The 24,289-nt window shown below is 40.6% G+C and overlaps 1 protein-coding gene and 2 long non-coding RNA genes across 3 annotated transcripts in view; 1 reads left to right on the forward strand and 2 right to left on the reverse strand.

Annotated features, from left to right (window-relative positions):
* LOC127362389 (uncharacterized) overlaps positions 1–21,108 on the reverse strand; it is a 49,529-nt gene extending 28,421 nt beyond the window's left edge. Inside the window, exons 1-2 of the long non-coding RNA XR_007884442.1 lie at positions 20,363–21,108; positions 15,040–15,167 (exon numbers count right to left, since the gene is read on the reverse strand). This is a non-coding gene — a long non-coding RNA (uncharacterized LOC127362389). The remainder of the gene's footprint in view (positions 1–15,039; positions 15,168–20,362) is intronic.
* Positions 1–24,289, reverse strand: part of LOC127362360 (melatonin receptor type 1B-B-like) — an 81,722-nt gene that overhangs the window by 45,897 nt on the left and 11,536 nt on the right. The window lies entirely within an intron of this gene.
* LOC127362392 (uncharacterized) overlaps positions 15,159–24,289 on the forward strand; it is a 165,000-nt gene continuing 155,869 nt past the window's right edge. The window contains exon 1 of the long non-coding RNA XR_007884446.1: positions 15,159–15,731. This is a non-coding gene — a long non-coding RNA (uncharacterized LOC127362392). The remainder of the gene's footprint in view (positions 15,732–24,289) is intronic.

Genomic DNA, 24,289 nt, shown 5'->3' on the forward strand with positions numbered 1-24,289 from the left:
ATCCGATCGGTATCGGTACAGATCAATGCAATTTTTAACTGATCAGTATCCATGTACTATGTTGAGCTTTATTTATCCGGTCCTATCTTTTGTATTAAGTCAGCTGAGTTTCACTGCAGGCGGGGCTGCCTGTGCTTGGAGGAGAGTGGTAGATATCCGACACAGTCACATTCACATTCACTGCAAGTGCAACAAAAGTCCCGCAAACAAAAATCCAATAGAAGTAAATAAATTCATGTAAAAGATGAGAGGAACTGGCTGCAGTGTTTTCCAGGTTGGGTGAGAAAGACTAAGAACGAGACTTTCAAATGAATTATAATTTAGTTTAGGTTTAGGGTCAATTAAAAGGCTTGAATCATATATGGCTGCTATGAATGTGAAAAGATGTAGAGACGACAGTCAATTCATTCGGGTAACTCCGGTAAAAGCTGCACTAAAGCAACAGACACTTGAGAGAAAAACTCCCTCCAGACAATGACAAGACCAAATACTTAATATATTTATACAAAGTTATTAATAATAGTAAATATTAATAAATAGACAAGGATGCACTATAATCATAAGTCTTTAAATAGACCCAGTGATCGGTGATCAGTGAGGGGTCATCCCTATGTTCCCCGGGTCCTATGTTCCCCGGGTCCTATGTTCCCTGGGTCCTATGTTCCCTGCTAAGGTTAGGGTTAGGTGAGACTGATGGCCAACCACTCCCGGAGCTAGCGGATCCATAGAGAACCTGCGAGACGAGAAGAACTCTGAGTGAGGGAGAAGAGAAGAGAGGAGCTTGGTAGCTGAAGGCTCTGGCTCATGTTCTACTTTATAGGAACCACAAGTAGCCCTGCATTCAGAGACACAGTGTTCTAGAGGGGTATAGGGTACTCTTTTTGTTGGTTGTGTCACGGTGCTAGTCTCCTATGATTTAATATTTTCCTCTTTATAGGGGCGATAGAATCTAATGTTGTTCGTAGTGAGCCTGCAGCACTATTAACAGGATTATCAATTTGGGAAGGACTAAAGTTGTTATAAGACTCTGTTATATTCAGACATTGCATTGAATTAAACATTGATGGAATCTCCTCCTTAAAATTAGCTACAGCACCGTCAGATAGCATCTGCTGTAGGAAGTTTTGCCTAATGGTTTATAATCTAGTAACAGAAATTCAAAAGTTATTAAATAATGGTCAGATAGAAAAGGATTTTGTGGGAAGACTATTAAATGTTCATTATCAATGCCATATGATATAACAAGGTCAAGAGTCTGATTAAAACAATGAGTGGCTTTATTTACACCAGTCTACAGTCTACTAATTAGATAAATGCATTACTAAGGCTGTCATTGTTAACATCCACATGAATATTAAAATCACCTACAATAATTACTTTATCTGATTTAAGGACTAAACTTGATAATAACTCTGAGAATTCAGATAGAAAATTAGGCTAATATACTCTTCGTGGCACAACCAGGTCTCAGTAAGACAAAGTAAATCAATGTCATAATCTGATAATTATTCATTCACTAAAACAGCTTTAGAGGACAGAAAGCTGATATGTAACAGTCTACATTTAATTATTTTATTTTGTGCTACCAGAGAGTTAGTTTTAATTTTTATTAGGTTTTTATGTTTAATTCTTCTTGTTTTAATTTCTTTAAATAATTTAGGTGGTGGGGGGACAGACACCGTCTCTATGGGGTTTTGGGTGGGTGACTGTTCTAATGAAAGCGCAGAGAAGTTTGTAAGACAGCAGCTCTGCTTCCTGGTCCCAACTCTGGGTTGTTAGGTTTTAGAAATAAACTTATATTCCTAGATAAGAGAGCTGCTCAATCCAAAGTGGGATCGATGCCGTCTCTCCTAATCAGACCAGGTTTTTCCCAAAAAAGCTGCCAGTTATCTCTGAAGCATCAGAATAATTTTCTGGACACCACCTCGGCAGCCAGCAGTGGAATGACCACATGCGAATATACATGTCATCACTGGTCAAAACTATGGTTTCATTGTTTTTGCATATCTACAATTCAATTCAATTCAATTTTATTTGTATAGCACCAATTCATTCCAGAAGTTATCTCAGGACACTTTTCAAATAGAACAGGTCTAGACCGAACTCTTTATAACATTATTTACAGAGACCCAACAGTACCACCATGAGCAAGCACTTGGCGACAAGGGCAAGGAAAAACTGCCTGTTAAAAGGCAGAAACCTAGGACAGATCCTTCGGCTCTAGGTGGGGTGAGAGAGAGAGAGAATGAGAGAGAGAGAGAGACAGACAGGTGCACAGCAACAACAGTATTGGTAATGGCAATCTAGCAGGACCATGGCAGGAGGCTCCACCAGGATCGATAAGAACCTGCGAGACGAGAAAGCACAAGAACTCCGGGGAAGAAGTGAAGTTAGTAACATGCATTAATGGGACATGAATGAGTGCAGAAAGAGAGAGGAAGAGAGGAGCTCAGTGCATCATGGGAAATCCCCCGATAGTGGGGGGAATAGGGATGGTTCAGGACTCACCTGATCCAGCCCTAACTATAAGCTTTATCAAAGAGGAATGTCTTAAGCCTACTCTTGAATGTGGTGAGGGTGTCTGCCTCCCGAACCACAACTGGAAGCTGATTCCACAGGAGAGGAGCTTGGTAACTGAAGGCTCTGGCTCCTGTTCTACTTTTAGAGACTATAGGAACCACAAGTAGTACAAACTGACCCCACATTAATTTTTGTGACTTCCGATTGGCGTAATCGGGTGTCATTACCGCCAGGCGTGAATAACTATCTTACTATGATTACGTTTATCTTTAGCCAGCAGTTGTAAATACGATTCGATGTTGCCCGCTCTGGCCCCAGGGATACATATAACTGTTGTCGCTGGCTTCGCTAAATTTATGTTCCTAACTATAGAGCTGCCAATAATCACAGTTGGTTTCTCACCGGGTGTTTCGCTGAGTGGGGAAAATTTATTGGAAACATGAACCTTTTGGTGGTGAACTGTGGGCTTCTTTTGTTTGCAGCTATGCTTCCCCCAGACAGTCACCCAGCCTCCTTGGCTTCCCGGCTGCTTGGGAACCACTGGGGGACGGCTAGCAGAAGCTACCTTGGATTGGCCCGCACCAACTACTGGGGGCTGGCTAGCTATTGCGGCTAAAGATATCTCTGTGGTTGGGGCGCCCGGTTAGCTCAGTTGTTAGAGCTGGCAACCCATGTGCTGAGGCTGAGTCCTTGCTGCAGTGGCCCAGGGTTTGAGTCCAACCCGCGGCCCTTTGCTGCATTTCATCCCCTCTCTCTGCCCCCCTTTCCTGTCTACCTTCGGCTGTCTCTATCAATTAAATCAGGGGTTCTCAACCTTTTGCAAGCTGGGCCCCCCCAAAGCTGGTTCATTGCAGTTGCCCCCCCTTCCCGGCGCCACCCCCACTACACCACCTTGCATAGATAGATAGATAGATAGATAGATAGATAGATAGATAGATAGATAGATAGATAGCCCTAGGCTAGGCTATTATTTTTAGGGCCATATTATTATTATTATTATTATCATCAGTAGCAGTAGGTATAGGCCTATTATCATTACTAGGCTATTGTTATAATTGGCAGTAGCACCAGACTTCTAATGTGAGCTTGCAGGCATTATTATTATTATTATTATTATTATTATTATTATTATGAGTAGTAGTAGGCCTATTATCATGACTAGGCTATTGCTATATAATTATATGAGGTTACATGCTTTATTGTTGTTATTATTATTATTATTATTATTATTATTATTATTATCATCAGTAGGCCTATTATCATTACTAGGCTATTGCTATAATTGGGAATTGGCACCAGACCTCTGATATGAATTTATTCTTTATTAGTGTGTGTTTAGTAGTGTTATAACTAGGCCTAATAGTAGGCATATCATCTGCATTTTTGACAGAAGCTTGCAGGTAGGCGATGTTAATGTGAGACCTGAGCCTGCTTTGCCTTGCAAAGATCCTCAATTCTTGGAGCAATGTCTGATAAACATAGCCTCAAATCATCCTCGATTTGTGCACGATTGCGGTACTTTGTTTCGAGTGCAGTCATTTTTGAGAATCCTGCCTCACACAAATATGTCGACGCGAAAGGCAAGAGAATCTTCAAGGCGACGTCACAGAGTTGAGGGTATTCCTGCATCAGTGCTGCCCAGAATGACGAAAGAGGGCAGGAGGTAAAGACTTCCTTCAGCCTACTGTCACTCTTCAGCTCAATGAGCTGTTCCTGCATATCGATTGACAGCTCGTTTGCTGTGCACACAAATGGATCTCGAACCCACGCAAAAGAGCGATAATCCTCCTTAAAGTACGTCGCAAATTGTGTTCTCATTTCTGACAGGTTCTCAGACGCTGATTGAAATAGAGAGGAGAAATCGTGTGACGTGCCTGCATCCGTGATAAAGTCTGCAAGGCTGGGGAACATGTCGCAGTTCCCTCGACTGATGCGGCCATGCCAGAGGTCAAGTTTTTGTGTGAAGGCGTCCACTCTGTCTGCAAGGAGCAAAATATGAGTTTCGCGGCCTTGCAAAGACAGGTTGAGGCCATTCAAGCGGTCAAATATATTGACCAAATAGGACAGAGACGCAAGCCACATAGTGTCATCCAGATGCTTCGCCAGATCTGATTTGATTTCTGTCAAAAACCACTTCACCTCTTCTCGCAGCTCATACAACCGCTGTAACACCCGCCCCCTGGAGAGCCAGCGAACTTCAGTGTGCAGAAGCAGCTGTTCGTGCCCTGACCCCATCTCCTGGCAGAAGACCCCAAACAAGCGAGAGTTTAGCGGCCGTGATTTGATGAGATTTATCATTTTCACGGATTGGTTCAGCACGGAGTCAAAGAGAACCGGCATTTTTTTAGCAGCTAGTGCTTCGCGATGGACCATGCAATGTGTCCATTTCACAAGTGGAGCTACTTGCTTAACGCGAGCAGCTAGGCCGAGCTCGCCCGTCATTGCCCGCGCACCATCCGTGCATAGGCCAACGCATCGGTCCCAAGCCAAACAATTTTCACGGATAAAAACATCAAGGACATTGAAGATGGCTTCTCCTGTAGTGTGCGACTGAAGAGGCCGGCAAAACAGGACATCCTCCTCAATCACCTTGTCCCGCAGATACCTGACATAGGTGAGGAGCTGTGCCTGCCCAGCAATATCAGTGGATTCGTCCAGCTGCAGCGCGTAGTAAGGACTCTTTTTTTATGAACTCTATCAGTTGCTCTCTGATATCATTAGACATGTCTGAAATTCTCCTAGCTACTGTGTCATAGGATAGTGGTACTGCACCGAGTTTGGCTGCTGCACTATCTCCTATCATTATTCTGCACGTCTTGCGCAGCCGGCAAAATGAGAGTCTCTGCAATTGTATGCGGTTTACCCAGTTTGGCTATTCTTTTGGCCACTACATACGATGCCTCCAAACACTGTTTAGACACAGTGCTGTGCGCTGACATGGTTGCCTGTTGCTGTTGGAGGCCATCAAGCTTTCTTTTAAAATATTCAGCCGGTTTATCCTGCCTAGCAGTTAAAAAATAAACATAAAAACATAAAAATAACTGAGATGGGGATAATCTTTAAAAAGACTGTTTGTGGGATTAGTCTTTAAAAAGACTGTTTTGGTTTTGGAGTATAAGAAAATGATATCGAGATTGATAATAGATAGAGTAGCGAGAGCTGGCACAAGCGAACTTGGCAAGAGACTAGACTAGAGTGAATGGAGCTACGCGCAGTGTTGTATTTTTTGTGTGAGAGTGCAGAGTGAGTGAAGAAACATTTACATTTAAACCCCGCTCTGTGAGCCAGGGCGGGAACGGCGGCGGCCATGCGCATGCGCGATTCATTTGCAGCCTGGACGCGGAGTGGTGTGTGTCTCCTCTCTGCTCTGACTGCAGGCTGCTGCGCGAGGTTACAGAGACTGACCGCCTGTGAGTGCTTTGGACCGGGGAGGGGCTCACGGCAGCACCCGCTGCTCGTTGAGCACAGTAACTGCAGAGTGATACGTGCTTTCACGTCAGTCTCCAAACACCACAAAAACATCAGATTTTTTTTTCCTCCCATCCTGTAGCCTACTCGCGCCCCCCCGGGAGAGTGTCCGCGCCCCCCTAGGGGGCCCCACCAGTTGAGAACCACTGAATTAAAGGAAATAAAAGCCCCCCAAAAAATATACTTTAAAAAAAAAAGAAAAAAAAAAAAGATATCTCTGTGGTGCAGTGCCCTGCCTCCAGTTCACTGAGCCTTGCCTCCAGCGCAGTGAATAAATTACACTTACAATACAGGTTTGATTATCACTAAAGGAGGCAGAGGAATAACTAAACATCTGACACACTGAGCAAGACAGAGCAGCAGAGGGAGAGGGAGAAGCCATCGTTAAGTGTTAATGCTAATGAAGCTTGCGTGTGAGAAAATGTTGGTAATTTTTTTGCGAAAAGTCACTAAAACAAGGAAATGGCTCCAAGTGCTTAGGTAGAACTAGTCTAGGTTTTTTTTTTTCCCACATCTATCTAACACTGGGTCGAGGGCACAGTTAAAATCTCCCCCAAAAATATAAAGTCCCTCCAAGGCTGACACAGTAAGAAATACCTTTAAAAAAATTGTGGATTGTCTTCGTTAGGACAGTATACATTTATAAGATTTATTTTTGTGACATTACCTTGAACTATAATATACCTTCCAGATTGATCTTGGGTAGTTTTTATGATCTGAAATGGAATTGATTTGTGTATAAGAATAACTACGCCTCTCGCATGAGTACTGTGGGAAGCCTGAAGTACCTGACCTGGCCATCTTTTACTCAAAGAGTGTATGTCTGAAGCAATCATATGTGTTTCTTGTAAAAAGACTATTTTTGAGTTGAGATTTTTTATCCTGTTTAATACTTGTTTCAATTTGGCCAATTTCCTCATTCCCCTTACATTCCAGCTTGTAATTTGAATGTCTAAAATATTCTTTTTAAATTTATATTAGGCTGAGATAGTCTTTTATGGATAAATCAAAACAGAAGTTTTAAAAACAAATAGGCAAATAAATAGAAGTGGAAGTACAACCTCCTCCCTCCACACACATCCACACACACATCCACAGATAACCCCTACACATACAACTACGACATTTCGAACAGTCCCACCCTCGAACCTAGCATTTCTACTACTGAAATGCATACCCTCCCTTTTAATTCAGTAATTTGAGGAACGTTGGTCCAACTAAATCAGTTGTCTACCTCCTCCACGGTTTTAAATAACTTGATGGCTTCCATGAATCTAGTTGACATTTTGAGACTGGGGCATCCTACAGATCGAGATTACTCTTTTTTTCTCACAAATGCACAAGTCCTTTTCAAGAATAGATTATTTTCTACTTGACTCTAAATTGATATTGAATGTGGTTTCTTCAAAATATCACAATACTTTAATTTCTGACCACTCTCCGACTTTATTGGTTCTTGACGTTAATCATAAAAAGCAGCAGTATACCTGGCGTCTTCACCCATCACTGCTTTCTGGTGCTTCATTTTGTCAACACATATCTACTAAGATCTCAGAATTTCTCGAGAGTAATGACAACTCAGAAGTCACAGACTCCACTCTATGGGAAACTTTCAATGTTGTGATTCCAGGCCAACGAAAAAAAATTACAGGCGGAAGGGGGCGTGGCCTATGTAGGAAGATTCAGCTCCATTCACCGAACGAGTGAATATAAGTTTTTTGAATGTGCGACAAACTATGCAGAAGTTATTAGTCTAAACGCATTATTTATGATAGTATCGCCACCTACTGGCCAACCCGAAAGCAACGCATAGAATATAAAATTTTTCACCAGGCCTGACCACTTTGCCAAATAAAATGGACTTTTTGTATATGTTCAGGGGGGCAAAAAACGCAATCAAAAGTGCTAAAAATAATAAGTAAGAAGAAACATAGCAAATACAATAGGGACCTCCAGCAGTCGCTGGGTCGGTCCCTAATTATAATTCATTTGAAATCCTTGTTCTTAGTCTTTCTCACCCATCCTGGAAAACACTGCAGCCAGTTCTATTTGTTATAGTGTACCGCTCTCCTGGACCGTACTCTGATTTTATATCTGAATTCTCAGAGTTTTTATCAAGTTTGGTCCTTAAATCAGATAAAGTAATTATTGTGGGTGATTTTAATATTCATGTGGATGTTAACAATGACAGCCTTAGTAATGCATTTATATCAATAATAGACTCAATTGGCTTCTGTCAGAGTGTAAATAAACCAACTCTTTGTTTTAATCACACTCTTGACCTCGTTCTTTCATATGGCATTGATATTGAACATTTAATAGTCTTCCCACATAATCCTTTCCTATCTGACCATTATTTAATAACTTTCAATTCATAATATTAGATTATAAGCCATTAGGCAAAACTTCCTACAGCAGATGTGTATCTGACAGTGCTGTAGCTAAATTTAAGGAGGAGATTCCTTCAGTGTTTAATTCAATGCCATCTCTCAATTTAACAGAATCCTATAACAACTTTAGTCCCTCTGAAATTGATAATCTTGTCGATAGTGCTGCAGGCTCACTACGATCAACATTAGACTCTATCGCTCCTATAAAAAGGAAATTATTAAAACATAGGAGACTAGCACCGTGGTACAATCACCAAACCCGCCAGTTAAAGCAAATGCTAGGAAATCTGAAAGGAAATGGCGCTCTTCCAAATTATCAGAATATCGCTCAATTTGGCAAGATAATCTTAAAACTTATAGAAAGGCCCTCCGAAACGCCACAGGAGCCTATTACTCAGCACTGATAGAAGAAAATAAGAATAACCCTAGGTTCCTCTTCAGTACTGTAGCCAGGCTGACAGAGAGTCACAGCTCTATTGAGCCACATATCCCCATAAACTTAAGTAGCAATGACTTCATGAGCTTCTTTTATAATAAAATTATTACTATTAGAGAGAAAATTAATCACCAACTGCCATCAACAGTTATCAGTGGCTCTCCAAGTTCAGGGACTTTTGCTAATGTAAACTTAGATATATATTTAGACTGTTTTTCTGCTATCGATCTTCATCATTTAACTTGAATCATTTCTTCATCGAAGCCATCAACCTGTCTATTAGACCCGATCCGAACTAGGCTGCTTAAAGAAGTTGTTCCCTTAATTGGCACTTCTTTACTGGATATGATTAATCTTTCTTTATTATCAGGATATGTACCACAGTCCTTCAAAGTAGCTGTAATTAAACCCCTTCTTAAAAAGCCCACTCTTGACCCAGGGGTTTTAGCCAACTATAGACCGATTTCTAACCTCCACTTCCTCTCTAAGATTCTGGAGAAAGTAGTCGCCAAAGAGTTGTGTGACTTTCTACATAACAATAGTTTATTTGAGGATTTTCAGTCAGAATTTAGAGTTCATCACGGCACAGAGACAGCTCTGATTAAAGTTAATAATGACCTTCTGATTGCTTCTGACAATGGACTTGTCTCTGTACTTGTATTATTAGATCTTAGTGCTGTATTTGACACCATTGACCATAATATTCTTTTACAGAGACTTGAGCATCAAATTGGCATTAAAGGAACCGCACTAAGCTGGTTTAAGTCATATTTATCAGATTGTTCGCAGTTTGTACATGTTAACGATGAATCTTCAATAAATACTACAGTTAGCCATGGAGTTCCACAAGGTTCTCTGCTTGGACCAATATTATTTACTTTATTCAATTCAATTCAATTCAATTTTATTTGTATAGCGCCAATTCATAACAGAAGTTATCTCAGGACACTTTTCAAATAGAGCAGGTCTAGACCGAACTCTTTAACATTAATTACAGAGACCCAACAGTACCACCATGAGCAAGCACTTGGCGACAAGGGCAAGGAAAAACTGCCTGTTAAAAGGCAGAAACCTAGGACAGATCCTCCGGCTCTAGGTGGGTGGTCGTCTGTCTCGACCAGTTGGGGTGAGAGAGAGAGAGAGAGAGAGAGAGAGAGAGAGAGAGAGAGAGAGAAGAAGTTGTTCCCTTAATTGGCACTTCTTTACTGGATATGATTAATCTTTCTTTATTATCAGGATATGTACCACAGTCCTTTAAAGTAGCTGTAATTAAACCCCTTCTTAAAAAGCCCACTCTTGACCCAGGGGTTTTAGCCAACTATAGACCGATTTCTAACCTCCCCTTCCTCTCTAAGATTCTGGAGAAAGTAGTCGCCAAAGAGTTGTGTGACTTTCTACATAACAATAGTTTATTTGAGGATTTTCAGTCAGAATTTAGAGTTCATCACAGCACAGAGACAGCTCTGATTAAAGTTAATAATGACCTTCTGATTGCTTCTGACAATGGACTTGTCTCTGTACTTGTATTATTAGATCTTAGTGCTGTATTTGACACCATTGACCATAATATTCTTTTACAGAGACTTGAGCATCAAATTGGCATTAAAGGAACCGCACTAAGCTGGTTTAAGTCATATTTATCAGATTGTTCGCAGTTTGTACATGTTAACGATGAATCTTCAATAAATAATACAGTTAGTCATGGAGTTCCACAAGGTTCTGTGCTTGGACCAATATTATTTACTTTATTCAATTCAATTCAATTCAATTTTATTTGTATAGCGCCAATTCATAACAGAAGTTATCTCAGGACACTTTTCAGATAGAGCAGGTCTAGACCGAACTCTTTAACATTAATTACAGAGACCCAACAGTACCACCATGAGCAAGCACTTGGCGCCAAGGGCAAGGAAAAACTGCCTGTTAAAAGGCAGAAACCTAGGACAGATCCTCCGGCTCTAGGTGGGTGGTCGTCTGTCTCGACCAGTTGGGGTGAGAGAGAGAGAGAGAGAGAGAGAGAGAGAGAGAGAGAGAGAGGCAGAGAGAGAGAGAGCGAGAGACAGACAGACAGACAGGTGCACAGCAACAACAGTATTGGCAATGGCAGTCAAGCAGGACCATGGCAGGAGGCTCCACCAGGATCCATGAGAACCTGCGAGACGAGAAAGCACAAGAACTCCGGGGAAGAAGTGGAGTTAGTAACATGCATTAATGGGACATGAATGAGTGCAGAAAGAGAGAGGAAGAGAGTAGCTCAGTGCACCATGGGAAATCCCCCGATAGTCTAGGCCTATAGCAGCATAACTAAGGGATGGTTCAGGACTCACCTGATCCAGCCCTAACTATAAGCTTTATCAAAGAGGAATGTCTTAAGCCTACTCTTGAATGTGGTGAGGGTGTCTGCCTCCCGAACCACAACTGGAAGCTGGTTCCACAGGAGAGGAGCTTGGTAACTGAAGGCTCTGGCTCCTGTTCTACTTTTAGAGACTATAGGAACCACAAGTAGGCCAGCATTCAGAGAACGTAATGTTCTAGTGGGGTAATAGGGTACTATGAGCTCTTTAAGATATGAAGGGGCCTGACCATGAAGAGCTTTATAGGTGAGGAGGAGGATTTTAAATTCAATTCTACATTTTATAGGGAGCCAATGCAGAGAAGCTAGTACAGGAGAGATGTGATCTCTTTTTCTAGTTCCTGTCAGTACTCGTGCTGCAGCGTTCTGAATTAATTGGAGCGTTTTAATGGACTTATTGGGGCAACCTGATGATAAAGAGTTGCAGTAATCCAGCCTTGAAGTAACAAATGCATGGATTAGTTTTTCTGCATCTGTCTGTGATAGTATGTGTCTAATTTTTCTAATATTACGTAAATGAAAGAAGGCGGTCCTAGAGGTCTGCTTTATGTGGGAGTTAAATGACAAATCCTGATCAAAGATAACTCCAAGATTCCTGACAGTGGTGCTAGAGGCCAAGTTAATGCCATCTAGAGTGACTATATCTTTAGACAATGAGTCTCTAAGGTTTTTGGGGCCAAGAACAAGAATTTTGTTTTTTTCTGAGTTTAACATCAGAAAATTGCAGGTCATCCAGGATTTTATGTCCGTAAGACATGTTTGTAATTTAGATAATTGATTAATTTCATTGGGTTTGATTGATAGATATAACTGCGTATCATCTGCATAACAGTGAAAGTTAATGGAGTGATTCCTAATAATGTTGCCTAAAGGGAGCATATATAAAGTAAATAGTATTGGTCCAAGTACAGAACCTTGTGGAACTCCATGACTAACTTTAGTATTTATGGAGGATTCATCGTTAACATGTACAAACTGAGAACGATCTGATAAGTATGACTTAAACCAGCTTAGGGCAGTTCCTTTAATGCCAATTTGATGCTCAAGTCTCTGTAAAAGAATATCATGGTCAATGGTGTCAAATGCAGCACTAAGATCTAATAATACAAGTACAGAGACAAGTCCATTGTCAGAAGCAGTCAGAAGGTCATTATTAACTTTAATCAGAGCTGTCTCTGTGCTATGATGAACTCTAAATCCTGACTGAAAATCCTCAAATAAACTGTTGTTATGTAGAAAGTCACACAACTCTTTGGCGACTACTTTCTCCAGAATCTTAGAGAGGAAGGGGAGGTTAGAAATCGGTCTATAGTTGGCTAAAACCCCTGGGTCAAGAGTGGACTTTTTAAGAAGGGGTTTAATTACAGCTACTTTAAAGGACTGTGGTACATATCCTGATAATAAAGAAAGATTAATCATATCCAGTAAAGAAGTGCCAATTAAGGGAACAACTTCTTTAAGCAGCCTAGTTGGGATCGGGTCTAATAGACAGGTTGATGGCTTCGATGAAGAAATGATTGAAGTTAACTGATGAAGATCGATAGCAGAAAAACAGTCTAAATATATATCTAAGTTTACATTGACAGAAGTCCCTGAACTTGGAGAGCCACTGATAACTGTTGATGGCAGTTGGTGATTAATTTTTTCTCTAATAGTAATAATTTTATTATAGAAGAAGCTCATGAAGTCATTGCTACTTAAGTTTATGGGGATATGTGGCTCGATAGAGCTGTGACTCTCTGTCAGCCTGGCTACAGTGCTGAAGAGGAACCTAGGGTTGTTCTTATTTTCTTCTATTAGTGCTGAGTAATAGGCTCCTCTGGCATTACGGAGGGCCTTTCTATAGGTTTTAAGATTATCTTGCCAAATTGAGCGATATTCTAATAATTTGGAAGAGCGCCATTTCCTTTCAGATTTTCTAGCTATTTGTTTTTACTGGCGGGTTTGGTGGTTATACCAAGGTGCTAGTCTCCTATGTTTTAATAATTTCCTTTTTATAGGAGCGATAGAGTCTAATGTTGATCGTAGTGAGCCTGTAGCACTATCGACAAGATTATCAATTTCAGAGGGACTAAAGTCATTATAGGACTCTGTTAAATTCAGACATGGCATTGAATTAAACACTGAAGGAATCTCCTCCTTAAATTTAGCTACAGCACTGTCAGATAGACATCTGCTGTAGGAAGTTTTGCCTAATGGCTTATAATCTAATAATATAAATTCAAAAGTTATTAAATAATGGTCAGATAGGAAAGGATTATGTGGGAAGACTATTAAATGTTCAATATCAATGCCATATGATAAAACAAGGTCAAGAGTGTGATTAAAACAATGAGTTGGTTTATTTACACTCTGACAGAAGCCAATTGAGTCTATTAATGATATAAATGCATTACTAAGGTTGTCATTGTCAACATCCACATGAATATTAAAATCACCTACAATAATTACTTTATCTGATTTAAGGACTAAACTTGATAGAAACCCTGAAAATTCAGATATAAAGTCAGAGTACGGTCCAGGAGCGCGGTACACTATAACAAATAGAACTGGCTGCAGTGTTTTCCAGTTTGGGTGAAAAAGACTTAGAACAAGGCTTTCAAATGAATTATAATTTAGTTTAGGTTTAGGGTCCATTAAAACGCTCAAATCATATATGGCTGCCACTCCACCTCCACGGCCAGTGCTTCGAGGAATGTGAGTATTAATATGACTGGGGGGGTGGATTAATTTAGGCTAACATACTCCTCGTGGGACAACCAGGTCTCAGTAAGACAAAGTAAATCAATATCATAATCTGATATTAATTCGTTCACTAAAACAGCTTTAGAGGACAGAGACCTGATATTTAACAGCCCACATTTCATTCTCTTATTTTGTGCTACTGAGGAGTTGGTTTTAATTTTTATTAGATTTTTATGTTGAACTCCTCTTGTTTTTATTTCTTTAAATAATTTAGGTGGTCGGGGGACAGACACAGTCTCTACGGGGTTTTGGGTGGGTGACTGTTCTAAAGAAAGAGCAGAGAAGTGTGTAAGACAGCAGCTCTGCTTCCTGGTCCTAACTCTTGACTGTCAGGTTTTAGAAATAAACTTCGCCATGTTGCTAGATAAGAGAGCCGCTCCATCCAAAGTGGGATGGATGCCGTCTCTCCTAATCAGACCAGGTTTTCCCCAAAAAGGCTTCCAGTTATCAATGAAGCCCACATCGTTTGCTGGACACCACCTCGACAGCCAGCGGTGGAATGACGACATGCGGCTATACATGTCATCACTGATCACATTGGGGAGGGGTCCAGAGAAAACTACGGAGTCCGACATTGTCTTAGCATTATTACACACCGACTCCACATTAATCTTAGTGACCTCCGATTGGCGTAAACGGGTGTCGTTACCGCCGACGTGGATAACAATCTTACTGTATTTACGTTTACCTTTAGCCAGCAGTTTTAAATTTGATTCAATGTCGCCCGCTCTGGCCCCAGGGATACATTTAACTATGGCCGCTGGCTTCGCTAACTTCACGTTTCTGACTATGGAGCTGCCAATTATCAGAGTTGGTTCCTCAGCGGGTGTATCGCTGAGTGGGGAAAATGTATTGGAAACGTGAAGCGGTTGGTGGTGACCTGTGGGCTTCGCCGTTCTAGTCTTCCTTTATATATGCTCCCTTTAGGCAACATTATTAGGAATCACTCCATTAACTTTCACTGTTATGCAGATGATACACAGTTATATCTATCGATCAAGCCCGATGAAATTAATCAATTATCTAAATTACAAACATGTCTTAAGGACATAAAATCTTGGATGAGCTGCAATTTTCTGATGTTAAACTCAGAAAAAAACGAAATTCTTGTTCTTGGCCCCAAAAACCTTAGAGACTCACTGTCTAAAGATATAGTTACTCTAGATGGCATTACCTTGGCCTCTAGCACCACTTTCAGGAATCTTGGAGTTATCTTTGATCAGGATTTGTCATTTAACTCCCACATGAAGCAGACCTCTGGGACTGCCTTTTTTCATTTACGTAATATTAGAAAAATTAGACACATACTATCACAGACAGATGCAGAAAAACTAATCCATGCATTTGTTACTTCAAGGCTGGATTACTGCAACTCTTTATTATCAGGTTGCCCCAATAAGTCCATTAAAACGCTCCAATTAATTCAGAACGCTGCAGCACGAGTACTGACAGGAACTAGAAAAAGAGATCACATCTCTCCTGTACTAGCTTCTCTGCACTGGCTCCCTGTAAAATGTAGAATAGAATTTAAAATCCTCCTCCTCACCTATAAAGCTCTTCATGGTCAGGCCCCTTCATATCTTAAAGAGCTCATAGTACCCTATTACCCCTCTAGAACACTACGTTCTCTGAATGCTGGGCTACTTGTGGTTCCTATAGTCTCAAAAAGGAGAACAGGAGCCAGAGCATTCAGTTACCAAGCTCCTCTCCTGTGGAACCAGCTTCCAGTTGTGGTTCGGGAAGCAGACACCCTCACCGCATTTAAGAGTAGGCTTAAGACGTTCCTCTTTGATAAAGCTTATAGTTAGGGCTGGATCAGGTGAGTCCTGAACCATCCCTTAGTTATGCTGCTATAGGCCTAGACTATCGGGGGATTTCTCATGGTGCACTGAGCTCCTCTCTTCCTCTCTCTTTCTGCACTCATTCATGTCCCATTAATGCATGTTACTAACTTCACTTCTTCCCCGGAGTTCTTGTGCTTTCTCGTCTTGCAGGTGCTTATCGATCCTGGTGGAGCCTCCTGCCATGGTCCTGCTGGATTGCCATTGCCAATAGTATTATTGCTGTGCACCTGTCTGTCTGTCTGTCTGTCTGTCTGCCGAAGGATCTGTCCTAGGTTTCTGCCTTTTAACAGGCAGTTTTTCCTTGCCCTTGTCGCCAAGTGCTTGCTCATGGTGGTACTGTTGGGTCTCTGTAAATCATGTTTTAAAGAGTTCGGTCTAGACCTACTCTATTTGAAAAGTGTCCTGAGATAACTTCTGTTATGAATTGGCGCTATACAAATAAAATTGAATTGAATTGAATTGAATTGAATTAATTTTCTGATGTCAGGAGATTAATGAATATAATGTATGTTAGTGTCGTTCTCATTACACCGCGAGACACGCCAGGGCTGCCCCCTCAGCCTGTTGCTCTTGGTCATTGCTATTGAGCCTGTTGCCATTAGTATTAGGAATCACCCTTCTATTGAACCCTCTGATTGGGTAATGTGGAGCATCATATTTCCCTATATGCGGATGATGTTGTTCTCTTCATATCACAGCCTGAGCAATCTGTTCCTGTTCTACTAGATCTTATAAGAACATTTGGTTAAGTTTCAGGATACACCATTAAGTGGCGGAAGAGTAATTTATGTCGCTGGGAGCTGATCTCAATGCTGAAGTTTTGCATAATCTCCCATTCAAAATTACAGATAGACTGAAGTGTGTTGGAGTAGTTCTGCCAAATGACCCTAAACAAATTTTTAAGTTGAATTTTCTTGAGAAAGTGGAAAAACTGAGGAGGGACATTGAAAAATGGAGGACCCTTCCTCTTTCTATGGTGGGTCAAATGAATGCCATCAAAATGGTCTCCCTGCCGAGGTTTTTGTATCTTTTTTTAAAATGTACCCATTTTTGTGGCACATTCTTTTATCAAATCTTTGGATTCGATAGTTTCGCCTTTTATTTGGGGCTTCAAAGCTCATAGAATTTCAAAAACTCATTTACATAAACCAGGAGAAATGGGAGGGTTTGGATTACCATATTTCCTGCATTATGATTGGGTAGCAATGCTAGGACCCTTGTCTATTGGCAGGAGGGTTACAAGATGGAAGTATCTGCTGAGATTCCCTCCTGGGTTGCCATCGAAATGATTGATGGCAAAAACAGTTCACTTCCAGCACTTCTCTTCTCAGCACCCAGACCCCCTGCAACTAAGATAGATAACATGATAGTTTTTAATTGCTTAAAAATATGGCAGCAAATTAGAAAGGGCTGAAGGTTGCCAGACACTTCTATTCATGCCCCAATATATTGCAGTCATGCATTCTCCCCATCCCTTTCAGATGGGTCCTTCAACATTTGGAGGTTAACAGGTTTAGTTACTTTGAAAGATTTGTATATTAACAAACAGTTTGCCACATTTACTCAAACAAAAAACTAGTTTTCTCTTCCCAAAACACATTTTTTCCGATATTTGCAGATTAGGAATTATGTCCATCAATGTATGCCTAACTTTGAGTCTCTCCTGGAAGGTAAAATGATTTAGAAGCTTTTGTTGGGTCCGCCTGAATGTTTTGTTGCAACTGTAACTATCTTAAATCCTCAAAAATAGAGTAGGGGAATAAAAACCCACAAAAAGATTTTATCCTGTGCATGGTCCAATCATTCTTGACCAGGCCACATATAAGCTAAAGGAGAGAAAACTAAATGCTCCCAGAACAAGTGTTTTAGTGCTACAGTGTATGACCTGAAGAAAATACTGATCTGAGCACGGTAGACTTTAAAAAGCAACACAAGCAGCAGTTGTATCTATTATAGATGCTTGCCGGCAGTCTCTCAGGTATTAATAGAAAGACACTCTGTCAATTCCTTCTGATGCTTAATATAGACTGTGTTGGTTCTCTCACAGTCAGGGCAGAGGGAAGGAGAACAGACTGATCGACTCAGGGATACTTCAGGTGCAGAATCCTCATTAAGGTCTTTAAAGCTGTGTTTCTATCAAACACTAATGAATATGAATACAAATACGAAATGTTTTTTGTCCACAATGTGGAAATTTTCCTCTTGCTGCATGTCGAAGTGTCATTGAGCAAGACACTGAACCCTAAATTGCTCCCGATGCTGTCTGAGTGTGTGTGTGAATGATAAGTTTGCGTTCTGGTGAGCAGTTGGCATATTGCATGACAGCTACTGCCATCAGTGTATGAATGTGTGTGAATGGGGTGAGTGTGACATGAAGTATACAGCGCATTGAGTGGTTGAAAAACTAGAAAGGCGCAATATAAGTGCAGTCCTTTTACCATTTACCAGAATTCTGTCAGCTTTACTTCTTAAGAGTTCATCATACATACTACCTAGCTACTTTTGTGGCTTCCTTACAATGTTGGAGGCAATGTTTTCTATTTTCTGCAGCTTATTCATCCTCTCAATGTTCAAATGACCATACCACATTATCATGTAAAAGGATGGAATACTTACCACTAGGTTCTTGTACACAGTTTACAGAATATTTTGGCTCACTCATAAATTGTTGAGCAAGTGCAGGTGTTGGTAAATGGACCTGTACTTATATAGCGCCTTTCTAGTCTTCCGACCACTCAAAGCGCTTTTACACTACGTGCCACATTCACCTCTTCACACACATTCGCGCAGCGATGGCAAAGTCCATCAAACAGAAACTAACTCATTCACACACCGATGCTGTGCATCGGGGGCAATTTGGGGTTCAGTATCTTGCTCATCTTGCTCCACTTCGACACGTGGCAGGAGGAGCCGGGGATCGAACCAACAACCTTCCGATTAGGGGAAGACCCGCTCTCCCTCTGAGCCACAGCCACCCCAGATGTGAACATTTCTTTAAAAAAGTGGTCAGGAAGACAACTGTCAATGTATGTACCCAGGTATTTGAAATCAGCAGCTATCCCAACCTTTTGCCCATTCATCATTATAGGGCTGCATTAAATCTATGCTGTTTTATATGATGAGCTCTTTTTTCTTACTTACGTTTATTTACGTTTTATTTCTAAGGAGCTTGTTAAACACCAGTTATATAGAGTTAACACATGATTAATCTATAGACTCTCTCTCTCAGTATCCCTTTTCTGCAATAGAGCAACTAGAGCCATCATCTGCAACTAAGATTAGCATGATCAATCTCAAACTCATTTGTGTACACAGAGAAAAGCAGTGGTGATAAAGTTGTCAGCTATGGTCCTCCTGTATTTGACACAATTACATGTGACACACTACTATTAACAATGACTCTTTAAGAATGGTCTGGGGGGAAATCTCTGATCCAGTCTTTGAAGAAGAGTATGTATTTGTACAAATTCTGAGTTAAAGTAAAAAAAAAAGAACCAATGAGTGGAGTGGATACTTCTAGATGCTTTGCTAGAGTTACAGGTTACAGTTTCATCATCTCTGCCCCTCTGCCTTTTATATACGAAAAGTGTAGTGCTTAATAGAAGCTAAACTTGAGGCAATTTCATGTTCTGTGATGTATTCTGTATTCAACCTGTCTATTAGACCCGATCCCAACTAGGCTGCTTAAAGAAGTTGTTCCCTTAATTGGCACTTCTTTACTGGATATGATTAATTTTTCTTTATTATCAGGATATGTACCACAGTCCTTTAAAGTAGCTGTAATTAAAACCCTTCTTAAAAAGTCCACTCTTGACCCAGGGGTTTTAGCCAACTATAGACCGATTTCTAACCTCCACTTCCTCTCTAAGATTCTGGAGAAAGTAGTTGCCAAAGAGTTGTGTGACTTTCTACATAACAATAGTTTATTTGAGGATTTTCAGTCAGGATTTAGAGTTCATCACAGCACAGAGACAGCTCTGGTTAAAGTTAATAATGACCTTCTGATTGCTTCTGACAATGGACTTGTCTCTGTACTTGTATTATTAGATCTTAGTGCTGTATTTGACACCATTGACCATAATATTCTTTTACAGAGACTTGAGCATCAAATTGGCATTAAAGGAACTGCACTAAGCTGGTTTAAGTCATATTTATCAGATTGTTCGCAGTTTGTACATGTTAACGATGAATCTTCAATAAATACTATAGTTAGTCATGGAGTTCCACAAGGTTCTGTGCTTGGACCAATATTATTTACTTTATATATGCTCCCTTTAGGCAACATTATTAGGAATCACTCCATTAACTTTCACTGTTATGCAGATGATACGCAGTTATATCTATCAATCAAGCCCGATGAAATTAATCAATTATCTAAATTACAAACATGTCTTAAGGACATAAAATCCTGGATGACCTGCAATTTTCTGATGTTAAACTCAGAAAAAAACGAAATTCTTGTTCTTGGCCCCAAAAACCTTAGAGACTCACTGTCTAAATATATAGTTACTCTAGATGGCATTAACTTGGCCTCTAGCACCACTGTCAGGAATCTTGGAGTTATCTTTGATCAGGATTTGTCATTTAACTCCCACATAAAGCAGACCTCTAGGACTGCCTTCTTTCATTTACGTAATATTAGAAAAATTAGACACATACTATCACAGACAGATGGAGAAAAACTAATCCATGCATTTATTACTTCAAGGCTGGATTACTGCAACTCTTTATTATCAGGTTGCCCCAATAAGTCCATTAAAACGCTCCAATTAATTCAGAACGCTGCAGCACGAGTACTGACAGGAACTAGAAAAAGAGATCACATCTCTCCTGTATTAGCTTCTTTGCATTGGCTCCCTGTAAAATGTAGAATAGAATTTAAAATCCTCCTCCTCACCTATAAAGCTCTTCATGGTCAGGCCCCTTCATATCTTAAAGAGCTCATAGTACCCTATTACCCCACTAGAACACTACGTTCTCTGAATGCTGGGCTACTTGTGGTTCCTATAGTATCTTAAAGTAGAACAGGAGCCAGAGCTTTCAGTTACCAAGCTCCTCTCCTGTGGAACCAGCTTCCAGTTGTGGTTCGGGAGGCAGACACCCTCACCACATTCAAGAGTAGGCTTAAGACGTTCCTCTTTGATAAAGCTTATAGTTAGGGCTGGATCAGGTGAGTCCTGAACCATCCCTTAGTTATGCTGCTATAGGCCTAGACTATCGGGGGATTTCCCATGGTGCACTGAGCTCCTCCCTTCCTCTCTCTTTCTGCACTCATTCATGTTCCATTAATGCATGTTACTAACTTCACTTCTTCCCCGGAGTTCTTGTGCTTTCTCGTCTTGCAGGTTCTTGTCGATCCTGGTGGAGCCTCCTGCCATGGTCCTGCTAGATTGCCATTGCCAATACTGTTGTTGCTGTGCACCTGTCTGTCTGTCTGTCTGTCTGTCTGTCTGTCTGTCTGTCTCTCTCTCTCTCTCTCTCTCTCTCTCTCTCTCTCTCTCTCTCTCTCTCTCTCACCCCAACTGGTCGAGACAGACGACCACCCACCTAGAGCCGGAGGATCTATCCTAGGTTTCTGCCTTTTAACAGGCAGTTTTTCCTTGCCCTTGTCGCCAAGTGCTTGCTCATGGTGGTACTGTTGGGTCTCTGTAATTAATGTTTTGAAGAGTTCGGTCTAGACCTGCTCTATTTGAAAAGTGTCCTGAGATAACTTCTGTTATGAATTGGGATTCTGGGATAGACCTGCACACTTCCTGCACGCTCAATACAAAAGTTTAACTAAATCAACTTTATAATAGATTGAAGTCATTAACAAACGGTGGAGAAAAGTGTGGCAGATGATATGTTTATTCTAGTATAGCTCTCTGGAATCCTTGTTGCCGCACCTTTGAAGTCTGGACCATGTACATAGATTAATATGATCAAACACACGATGAAATGCATTTCCTGTAATATTTAGTTTCAATATCAGCCTGCTACGCAGTCATGTTCATCGATATAGCAAGCGCTATATTAGTTAGGAGCTAAACTGTGATTGGAGGTGAGTAGAGGTAAAATGAATGGTTCAAAAACACTGCAATCGTGACTCCAAACAGGAACTATTAAGAAGAGTAGTGTGGACCAGGAGTACACCTTTTCCACAAAATAAGCTCTGGTTCTTAAACCGGTTGACTTAAACAGTCAATAAATAATTTTCATAATAGGAATAAACATGCCTCCTATGTGAATTGTCCATAGCTAAATAGGGTCGGCCTGCGCTACTTATTAACCTTATTCCCCGTTCTCATTGTTCTCACTTTAAGTAGTGAGAACACCTTGTCAATATGACCAAAAAAATTGATTTATTATAATGAGAAACGTTCCCAAAGAGCATAGTAATAAGTGCAATAATAGTTCATCTTGTGTGATTTTCAGTCGTCTGACTTGGTGTTGGGTTGTGGGATTTTTTGATGTGTTGTGGCCCAAGGACACTTGAAGATACATACATACATACATACATACATATACTGTATATTTATTATTGTGCCACTTGAGTATGAAAATAAAACAAATCTGGTCAGTGTGGAGTTAATAAGAGTAAGTGAGCTTACCAACCTCTGTAACCTGTTCCATATCTGCCTGAGGCAAAGCTCCAAGCTACATTAGCAGCTAACCTCAACTTCCAACCAATGCTATCAAGTCACATAATGAACAATGCAGGCTCCATGCACAGGGAATAAGGGAATAATATGAAATAAAAACAAGTATTGCCTTGTCTCAGTTCGAATACTTCAATACTTACACTAACTATTTTGAGGACATAAGTGCATTTACACTGTCAAGTGTGGCAAAATGCAGTGCATTTGAGTACCCCCGATGGTGCACTCATAAAAAGTTGGACACTTCTCACCCTAAGTGCTTGCCATTTTTGTTACGTAGCAGAAGGGGAGCCACCACCTGAACGTACCAGTACATTTTCCTTCAGTAGGACTACATTTAGTGCATGTGGGTGGTGTAATTTCCACCTTGCATGAAACAGAGCAACACAGGCAATGAAAAAGTATTTTTTTTACCAATATCCTGAAGAAATCAACAAAAACAAGCCAGTATTGGTTCTAACGCTCTGTCTGGTTGTAAATTCCCATTGAAGAAGGTGACATGGTAAATGTTGCAATCGTCATTTCCGGTAAGTGCTACGCTGATGAAATTACTGCACTACACAAGTAAATACATAGTGTGCATAGTGTACTACATACTGTTGAAGTGTACTAATGGAAGTATTCGAATTGAGACACTGTCACGACCAAACTATGGACTAGAACCCAATTGCACAACTCAGACAAAAGTATCAAAATAAAGTTTTATTAACAAAACAATAAACACTCTTGCAAGGTAATACTAGGACTAAAACAACAAACAGAAAATCACTCTTGCGAGGAAATGCTAAGACTAAGAAAACAAACAGAAAATCACTCTTTCGGGGTGTTACTATGACTAAGAAAATAAACAGAAGATCACGAGCAAACAAAACAACACCTGACAATTGGACATGGATCGATAAAGCGCATAAAACATACAAAATGCATATAATTAGTCTCCAGATTCAGATCAGGGACAGTGGTTGTGTCACATACATCTTAGAACACAGGGCACATCTGAAGCTATGAATTATTAATTAGGGCCCGAGCACTGACCGTGCAAAGGCCCTATTGTAATTGGAAGGATTCTTATTAGGCCCCAAGCACAAATCGTGCGAAGTCAGTCGTATTTTCTAGGAGTCAACTATGAGCATGGCAAAGTGGCCCTTCAGGTGCCCAAAGCTGAACCACCCTGGCCCCTTTCACCGATATGCATAAAGACTGGCACACGTGTATATCTTATCCAGGCGAACAAAAAATCGAGTGGGCGCCATATCCCAAACCCAAATGGAAGTCAGCCATTTTCGATTTAGCGGCCAGTTCTGGCAATTTGCTCACATATATTTGAATGAACTGCATCATCTAAAGACATTCATGATTAAAAGTTGTGCTATTTACGATATTCCGCCAAACGTTTACCCGTGGAGTGGAATTTCAACAATTCGCCATAAGTGAGGGATTTGTCATAACTTCTTCATACATAATCCGATCTCATCTAAACTTTATATGTTTGATAAGAGTCCCGCCCTGAACACGTCTATGTGATAATATTCAGTAATAGTGAGAGCACCACCTAGTGGCAACAGGAAGTATCATGTTTTATACTTTCACGTTCTACTCCTAGCAGGATGATCAGATCTAGCTGAAATTTACTTATAAAATGCAAAACACTTTGTTGATGATATGTGATGACTGTGGTGAGTGGGCGTGTCCGTTGCATGGCATGAAATCTTGATGTACCGCCACAACACGAGTTCGCTAAAACTTGAGTGTACATTGTCCATTCGGCTCCAAACTTCACTTGTCTAATAAGAGTGTCGCCCTGAACATGTCTATGTCATAATATTCACTAATAGTGAGAGCGCCACCTAGTGGTGAAAGGAAATGTCATTTTTATACTTTTATGTATATCTTCC

The sequence above is a fragment of the Dicentrarchus labrax genome, unplaced genomic scaffold (assembly GCF_905237075.1).
Source record: "Dicentrarchus labrax unplaced genomic scaffold, dlabrax2021, whole genome shotgun sequence".
Taxonomy (NCBI): domain Eukaryota; kingdom Metazoa; phylum Chordata; class Actinopteri; family Moronidae; genus Dicentrarchus; species Dicentrarchus labrax.